Source organism: Rhinopithecus roxellana, chromosome 9 (assembly GCF_007565055.1).
Source record: "Rhinopithecus roxellana isolate Shanxi Qingling chromosome 9, ASM756505v1, whole genome shotgun sequence".
Classification (NCBI taxonomy): Eukaryota; Metazoa; Chordata; class Mammalia; order Primates; family Cercopithecidae; genus Rhinopithecus; species Rhinopithecus roxellana.
In genome coordinates this window covers 58,068,216-58,077,763 of record NC_044557.1, presented here as the reverse complement: position 1 = coordinate 58,077,763, position 9,548 = coordinate 58,068,216, and positions in this window count along the sequence as shown.

Sequence of the window (9,548 nt, the reverse complement as noted above, 5' to 3'; positions counted from 1 at the left end):
TCTCTTTAGAAGGAGAGGTTCTGGATTGCAGGCCATGGGCTTGGATGTATATCTATCTGTGAGTGCTTCTTCCCACACATCCCCTAAACGGAGATGGAATCCTGGAACAAAGTGTACTACTCCACACTCAACATCGCAAGTTTCTTCTGTTAGAGACATTTGCTGACATTCTTGTTTTCCTTACCTGTGGGGCAGCATGGAGAGAAATCACAAGAGACATTTGAGGACCTGTGTTGAAATTTAGATTCTTCCATCTTTTAGCAATGGATGCTGGGACGTGTCACCTAACTGAAAAGAGTTTCTTTATCTGTGAGATGGGGATAGAAAAATATTTACCTGAGAAGTTTCAAAAATGGCATCGTAGGTAGATAATGAATGCTGTTTCTCAGAATCAAAGAATTATTTTTCTCATGAAAGAAGAGATGAAGTCCTATTTGGAATTGATACAATAATGCTCAGTGCTCCTCTCCTCAGGTATGGCCTTCTCAGAGGGTCTCAAGATAGCTTTGGTGGTTGGCATCACACCTTGATGCTTCCTTCCTCACTTTGCTTTTTTTGTTTGTTTTTTGAGATGGAGTTTCACTCTATTGCCCAGGCTGGAGTGCAATGGCGCGATCTCGGCTCACTGCAACCTCCGCCTCCTGGGTTCAAGTGATTCTCCTGCCTCAGCTCCCAAGTAGCTGAGACTACAGGCATGTGCCACCACGCCCGGCTAATTTTTGTATTTTTAGTAGAGATGGGGTTTTGATATGTTGGCCAGGCTGGTCTCAAACTCCTGACCTCAGATTACCTGCCCACCTTGGCCTCCCAAAGTGCTGGGATTACAGGCGTGAGCCACTGCACCCAGCATTTCTTCCTTACTTTGTGATAAACTTTGCTCACGTGTGTGTGTGTGTGAGAGAGACAGAGAGAGAGAGAGAGGGGAAGAGAGAGAGAGAGATGGAGACAGAGACAGAGGGAAAGAGGGAGAGATTAGAGATTATGATGGTTAATTTTCTGTATCAACTTGGCTGGGCCGTGGTGTCCAGGTATGTAGTCAAACACAATTCTGGATATTTCTGTGAGGGTATTTTGGATGTAATTACCATTTTAATCTGTGCACCGTGAGTAAAGCAGGTTGCCCTCCCTAGTACCAGTGCGCCTCATCTGATCTGTCAAAGGCCTGAAACGAACAAAAGACTGACCTCCCTCAACAAGATGGAATTCTGCGGCAGACAGCTGGCCTTCGGGCTCCAGCCACAACGTTGGCTTTTCCTGGGTCTTTAGCCAACCAGCCCACCCTGTGGATTTTAGATTTGCCAACCTTTAATTGCATAGGCCAATTCCTTAAAAGAAATCTTTCTGTATAGAGATACATATCCTATTGGCTCTGTTTCTCTGGAGAGCACTGACTCAGAGACAGACAGAGAGACAATGACGACATTGGCATTCTCTCTTTTTTTCCTGAGACAGGGTCTCACTCTGTCACCCAGGCTGGCATGCAGTGGCACGATCTCGACTCCACTTCCCAGGCTCAAATGATTCTCCAACCTCAGCCTCCTGAGTAGCTGGGACTACAAGCACATGGTGGCCACACCCCGCTCATTTTTGTATTTTTTGTAGAGATGCAGTTTTGCCATGTTGCCCAAACTGGTCTCGAACTCCTGAGCTCAAAGCAATTTGCCCGCCTTGGCCTCCCAAGCTGGAATGACAGGTGTAAGCCACTGCACCCCGCCAACACTGGCATTTTCTGCTGCCTTCTCCGGACTGAGGAACTTTACACAACAACTGGGCTCACAGCCCTTTTTCCACAGAGATTTTATGGAAAATAGCCTTTTTGTCTCATGCCTGCTTTTCATTTATTTGCTTGTTTGAGATAAATTAAAAGCAGAAAATGAAGGAATAGTTTGGTGATTATTAGATTGCACTATGTTTAAGTAAATCTTAACTCAAAGTAAGATTTACACACACACCTATTCCTCTTTTGAAGATAAAAGACAACACAAGCCAGTTTCTACCAACCTAGTTCTACTATAAATACCTATAAGACAAGCATCATGGTTTAATAGTTATAATATGATCATAAGAACAATAGCTGCCACTTAGGAGCCCTTGCCAGTTATTGGGCATACACAGGCCCTTTACATATGTTATTTCTTAAACAAAATTGATGCCAGAGACCTCACTCAATGCGCCAAGGCATCACTGCAGGCTCCCAAATTATAGTGTTTACTTTCTTCTTAGAAATGATATATTATGAAATAACTGTCTCCACACATTATTTTGTCACATACTTTCCAATTCAGCTCTAAGTCTATCCTCTCCACAATCTTCAAGTGATGCAGTAAATATGTATGCTTCAGAGGGTCATGTTTGTCTAGATCCAGTGGTAGAAAAGCCAGTGTGGTCTGAGAATGTTATTCTGGCTAACCAGGTATTCTGGTTCTATGGATTTCACGTGACCATTTGTGACTGAACAGTGTCAGATAAACTTAATCCAATAAAATACATTTAATACTTGGCCTCTCTGGAATATAATTGTGTTTTGATGATGAGTCATAAACTTCTTTAGGATATCTGGCTGTGTTTGAGTCATGTTTGTGGTCATCAATTCTCATTGTGTTGTATCACTGCTTTCTAATCAATAGGATGCTAAATAAATTAGCTTTTATTGCATTACTTGCCACAGGGGAAAAGGGGCTGCATTTGTCTAAAATATCCTTCATGATCTATTTAAAAGTGATATAAGATAATGGGAAAAAGGAGCTGGGAAATACACATTCTTATTTTTTTGTTTATCACCAGCACCTGCCAGGCTCTCTGAACGCTTTTACATTTGCTGCCTAGATAAATGACCAAGGCACGATCCGTCTTCGGAACTCACTGGCTTTCCCAAATGTACTGTTGTCTTTCTTGCAAGGATTAGAATTTTTACCCAGGAAATGCTCTGTATATGACCCCTGCAGCGACAACAACCACTGGTGTCCATAAAGTGCTGCTCCATGGCAAGCGAAACGCAGACTGTGGGGAAAGAGTTTTGCAGGGAGACTGCCCTAGGTTAGAGGACAAGCTACCTCACTCACCAGCTGTGTGACCTTGAATAAGTTACTCAGTTTCCCTGGACCTTCTTCTTCTTTTCTGTCAAAATGTGGTGATAATATCTATGTCATGGTGGTTGGGGCAAGAGAGTTACAAAGGTTCATCGAGGCAATTAATGATGTAAACTGCTTAGTACATCATCTGGAATGACTATGAATGGCACGTAGTATAATTGTAACCTTGTCATCAGCTCAGATTTCCCTGACCACTGGAGATTCAGACAAAACTCTATAGAACTTTAAATTATGCTGCAGTGATCCCCACAATTCCTGCAAATTCCGGAGGCTTAGTCTCAAGTGGACAATCTTCCCATTCTCCCTCCATCCCCCCTCGCTCCCAGGCCACTGGCTTTGTGCCTACATGCGCTATTTCTGTTTCACTTTGCACCCACCTGGATGTGAATCCCAGCTCAGGGGAGAGATTTTACACTACTTAGATGCTGAGAAGGTAGAATAGTTCTCATGTTTCATACTCATTTTAGTACTTTGACTTCCAAATTTTTCCTTTTAATTCAGAAATCTTCACTCAAATTTTCTGTAAGGCCAGATCAAGAATGTGAAATAAAGGGAACTCAGCACATGATACTATGGTTGAGTAGTCTCTTCTTGGGCAGCTTTCCAGTGAGAACATGTTCATTATTATCCTCAAGGAGGTAAACGACTTATTTTACAAAAATCACCATTCACCCAATTATTGACCCAGATCCTCTGTTCAAAAACAAGAGCAGGATGTGTGTTTGTGTGTGTGTGTGTGTGATTTTCCACATTCTGATATTTTTTAATAGAAAATTTAAAACATAAGCAAAAGTAGAGAGAATAACGTAATGAGTTAATAAACCCCCATATGCCAGCACCCAGCATGGGGAAGAATAAGCTCATGCCCAATCTTATTTCCTCTCTGCTTCCCCGTACCACACTAGCCACCCTGTTCAACCCAAATGGATTCTTTTGAGGCAGATCCAAGGCAGCAACGCATTTCATCCATAACGAAGTCCATATGTATTGGTAAATGATAAGAACTCTTTTTAAAAACTAAAACCACATAACTATTATCATACTTAAAAATAGATGACATTCAAATTTCTCTAATTGTATTATTTTTTCCCATTTTTATCTTTTAAGAGTTGGTTTGTTTCAACATTCTTTAAACACTTTTTTTACTGTGCAGGTTTCTTCTCTCCTTTTTTTTTCAGTTTATATATGGAAGAAACAGAGGCATTGTCCTGCAGTTTCTCACATTTTGTATTTTGCTGATTGCAACCCTGAAGTGCATTTCATCTGCAACCATTTTTTCTGACCAGCGTTTCCTATGAATGCTAGACACTAGAACTGGAAGTTTGATCTGATTCAAGTCCAACTTATTTGCCAAGAATCCTCCATTAGAAATATTGCATACTTCTCTTAGGAGACGCATACGGACCAGTTGTCTCTGTGATGCAGCAGCCACTGATGATCTGTTTACATCCATTATTTCAGCAGGGGTTGCAAAATGGTAATATTTTAATTCTATCATTCCTTCATTTATGAAAGACTTACACAAAGAGAAACTGTACCTTGAAAAATTACCCTGATATACTGTTTATACAGCAAGGACAGGCAAAACCCTTGATTCCTGCCCTGTATTTTCGTGTTTTCAAGTGGATAATGTGTTTCCCTGGCATCCACTAAAGGTGGTCAGTGAGTATTTGCTGTCAAGTGTGATTATGATCTCACAGATTTTAACACATCTGATTTGTTTAAATTCATCAAAGTCATTGTTCTTACTTGTTCTAAATTTTTCCATAGTTTCCTAGTGATAACCACTTCTTTTTGGCTTCTAAATGCTTTGAAACAACCAGTTTTTAGTAAATTCCTTGCTGTCTGGTATGATAAATGTGCTAGGCACATGTACTTTTCCTGCCCCAGAACTATGGTCAGCGATTTCTCCAAGGAGGGTTGGTTCATTTAAATACCATTTGCCAATGATTTTTAAAAATTATAGGGTCGGGCCCAGCATTTTGGGAGGCAGAGGCAGGCAGATCACGAGGTCAGGAGTTCGAGACTAGCCTGACCAACATGGCGAAACCCCGTCTTTACTAAAAATACAAAAATTAGCTGGGCATGGTGGCACATGCCTGTAATCCCACCTACTTGGGAGGCTGAGGCAGGAGAATTGCTTGAACCTGGGAGGCGGAGGTTGTGGTGAGCCGAGATTGTGTCACTGCACCCTAGCCTGGGCAATAAGAGTGAAACCCCGTCTCAAAAAAAAGAAAAAACAAATTATAAGCTGGCTTTAGGGCTGCCCCTTGCTTAAGAGTTGGTCATTGTTCCCAGCCTTTTTCAGTGGACAGAATTGAAAACACTACTTTAAAGAAAATGCATCATGAGTTCATACTAAAATTTTGAGTTTGAATTTAGTATCACAGGGTTTTTTAAAATTTAGCTCCTTTGATTTTATATTTATATATCTTCTTTCTTCTACCTAAAATCTTGGTTGCAGACAATATTAACATAATTACTTACCTGCCTTAGTATACATATTTTAGAATAATTAATCTTGATATAATTGCTAAAAGTATGATTTCTGAAAACAGTGTAAGATTTCTTTTTCTTTCTTTTTTTTTTTTAAGACTGAGTCTTGCTCTGTGGTCAGGCTGGAGTGCAGTGGCACAATCTCAGCTCACTGCAACCTCTGCCTCCCAGGTTCAAGTGATCCTCCTGCCTCAGCCTCCTGAGTAGCTGGGACTACAGGCGCGTGCCACCACACCCAGCTAATTTTTTGTATTTTTAGTAGAGACGAGGTTTCACCATGTTGGCCAGAATGGTCTCAATCTCTTGAACTCATGACCTGCCCACTCAGCCTCCCAAAGTTCTGGGATTATAGGCATGAGCCACCATGCTTGGACAACAGTCTAAGATTTTTCAAGGTGAATTTTGGTATCTGACTATGTGTACTCTTCTAGGTCTCTTACACTATTCTGGGATCAAACTGATTACTGGAAAGCTATATCCTGGATGGACCTCATTAACCAACACTGCTATGGAAACTCTTGACTCAGTTGCCCTTTAACATTCCATCCTTTGCTTTCATCAAGGGCGGACATAGAAAAATGCCAATACAGAGAATGTCTCCACATCTTCTATACAATCACAGCAAAGAGATTTCCTCTTACATTGTCAACCTGAATGACAGAGAAATGCTTTCTAAAAGAAAATATTTATCTGGAAATAGATCATTGCAATAGGAATATGCCTGCCATAGTAAACCATGCATGGATTCAGGGAGGTAAAGAAATACAAAGGTTTTTAAAGGAAAAAATAAGGAGGATTACATAATTGTTCTGAAATGATTATACTTGGCCATAAAGATTAATAACAAAGGTGATCCCAATGCAGTTGGACAGGCAGTTGCTGGTCTGATATCCTCGTAGAAGTATTTTTTGTGTAAGGTTGCGGTGACCATTGTGCAAGATTGTGGTTTTTAAGGCTTTTGTGATAGTTTTGTTATTAGACATACAAGCATGACAACCTGCCTTCATGGTCTTCCATGGGTCTATTTGTCAGGGTTTGTTTTGATTTTTAACATTGGCAACTCCATTTTGATTCTGGCAATTTCACAATTGTTAGGTGAATCTAGAATCGGTTTGATCTGATCCAGACACAATACTTTTGTCAAGAATCCTTCCTAAGTAGCATTTCATATCGACAAGGAGGCACATAATGACCACCTGTCTCTCTTTCTGTGAGGGAGCAGCCATGGATGACCCTTCCCTAGACTTACTTCGATAGGAGTTTGTAAAATGGTAATATTCTAATTTTATCGCCCTCTCTTCATTTATTAACTGGAGGATTTCTGGAAGAGAAACTTTTCCTCATGATCCACAGCCCATGGCAAACATGATCGAAGCCTGGAAAAGCTAAGGAAAGTGATCACCAGTTGCCTTCCCCAATCTCAGGAGAAACTTAGTGACTCCAGGCAGCATCTGAAATGGAAACCAATGTATTTAGACAGCGCAGTCTGGGGGAATTTATGTAAATATATCGCAGAGGGATAAGAGCATAAGAGTTAATAGGGCCGGTTTAACATTACCTACTTGAACATTAGGGTTTACCCAAAGCAATGATTTTAGTTTTGGCATAAATTCTTCTGATTCTCTTTTAGACTGTTGTAAAACAGAGTCAGTTACCTACGAAGGCCTCTTCTGGTTGGTAGCAGTAAAGCCACCACAAGGGCAAGTGATGAGAGAAGGGCATGGCCAGGGTATTGGGGTAGAGGTGGTGACCAGGACATCGCATAGATTAGGAACAGCTTTCACAGTGGCAACGGTTGTGAGTCAGCACGCCTGATTCAAATCCAGGCTTTGTCACCTGCCAGCTATGCGAACTTGAGCAAGATATTTGACTTCCCTGAGCCTCAGATTCCTCAACTGTAAATGGGGATTGGCGATTTGACCTGCCTTTCAGATTTGTGCACATTAGAGATAACATAAGCCAAGCACTTTGCCCAGTGCCTGGCACAGAACAGACATTAGCTAACTAAAGGTCAGCAAAGTAACTGTTTAATTAAATTGTTAATTTAATCCAATACACGAACATTTCTGGTGGCAAAACAACCCGTGAATCTTTAACTTTAGATAGACTTTTTGCAATTCGGCTATGAGTGTGCAAGTTTCCCGCTGCGAACGGTTCTAGACTTCACAAAATATGAAGACATTGCTGTGGGATTATAAAGTCAGGGCAACGATTTAGTGGGTACCGACAGAAATCAGGGTTCTCACCATGCTTCCCAAAGCCATTTGCTAAGAAATACTAATAGTACGACAAAATCGTGTTCACTGTGATGTCTAGTGACCCATTTTAAGGTCTCTCACTGAAGCTTGCTGTAAACTTATAAGAGGATCTGAACTGGACTTTCTGTGGCTTTCTCTATTTGGTCTGGTATGTTAATGACACCAGGTTTTAATTTTAGCTTCCTAACGACCTAGGTAATAGCATGAGATAGGGTGATCGGCCACCAGTTGCTTAGGCTTGTGACAGATAAGGCTAACTGCTATCAGTTTCTGGTCTGAGTGTGGCTGGAAGATGAATGAAAAATACTTTTTAAGTCAGGGCAAGTAGAGCTGGGAAGCAAGTAGAGCAAGCAGAGCAGGGAAGGCTCTTTAGAAAAGTAATTTATAGAAAATGTTGGGATGTCCTCTTTACACCTTCAACATGTACTGAAATAACTTGATACCATTTTTAGACAAACAGGGTTCCGATCTCCCTAACGAAGACCTGTAATCCACTTTAGTTTTACTTCCTTGGTTGGGCCATAATATTTACGAGCCCAAACAGACAGAGGAGGGGTGTGATATCGAGGGTCCACATTAGAATTTCCAAACCCATATTGGTGAAGAATATCAAGGCTAAAGAATAGCCTTGGAATTGGGATTCAGTCCTAATTTGCCAGTCTCTAAATTTTTGGTCTTAAACAGTGTTATGTCCAACCCCTATCAATTCTTTCAGGGATTCAGGGTTCGAAGACCTCTGGCACAAGATTCAAGAGACTGAAGAAGAGCCCCTAGAGCCAGCAAATGAGACATGGGGTTTTACTGGGGGCTCACATGCAGGGGGACAGGGTCCAGCGGCAGTGGGCTGTACAGGAGAAGCGCAACTATTTGCAAAGAGCATCAGTTTATACAGCATTTTCACTTAACACCCTCCCCCTAACAACCTCCATCTGGCAACCTTCATTAAATCCAAAACAAAGGTCCCCAGTATGGCCCATGTTCCATAGGATGGGGGCGGAGGGTGGAAGGTGCGGTGGGAGATGCTCAGATGTTCCTCATAGACAAGGAATCAGTCTCCGCATTGGCCACTCCCAGAATCCCGAGCTCAGAACACACATTCAGGTGCATCTGCCCTACAGGAGCATGCTCAGATTATGCTTAAGTTATTGCTGTCAGGTGTGTCTACCATAAAACCAATATGCCTTAAAGAATACCAGACTAATTATTAGGGAGCTGAATCAAGATTGGGGGAAATAAGTTCTCATTGCCCACGTTAAGCTCAGGACATATGCCATTGACACTGAGCCCCATGAGACTGGGGCCCTGGTAATTCTTTGTTTTTATTTATTTTTTTACTTTTACTTTCTATACTTCTATACTTTCTATACTTCTTTGCTTTGTGACCAAAAAAGAAAAGGAACCTGTATTCCAGCAATATAAAAAAATAATTTCAGAAAGTCCAAGGTCCTTGCAGACCATGTTAAATTCCAGAACATTGGAATTTAACATTCCAATGTTAAATTAAGCATTGCTGTATTGGGAGCCACTGGTCCTGAAGAGGATTTTCTATCCTGGTCCTGAAGAGGATTTTCAATATTGAGGGGAGGGTACATTTTAGGAAGTCCACTGAATCAAGATAATTCAGTTATTGCTGGGGGCAAGGTGCTCCTGGTGTTATGCATAACTCTGAACAGTATCGGTTGGCTATGCCTGGTTTGTCTGA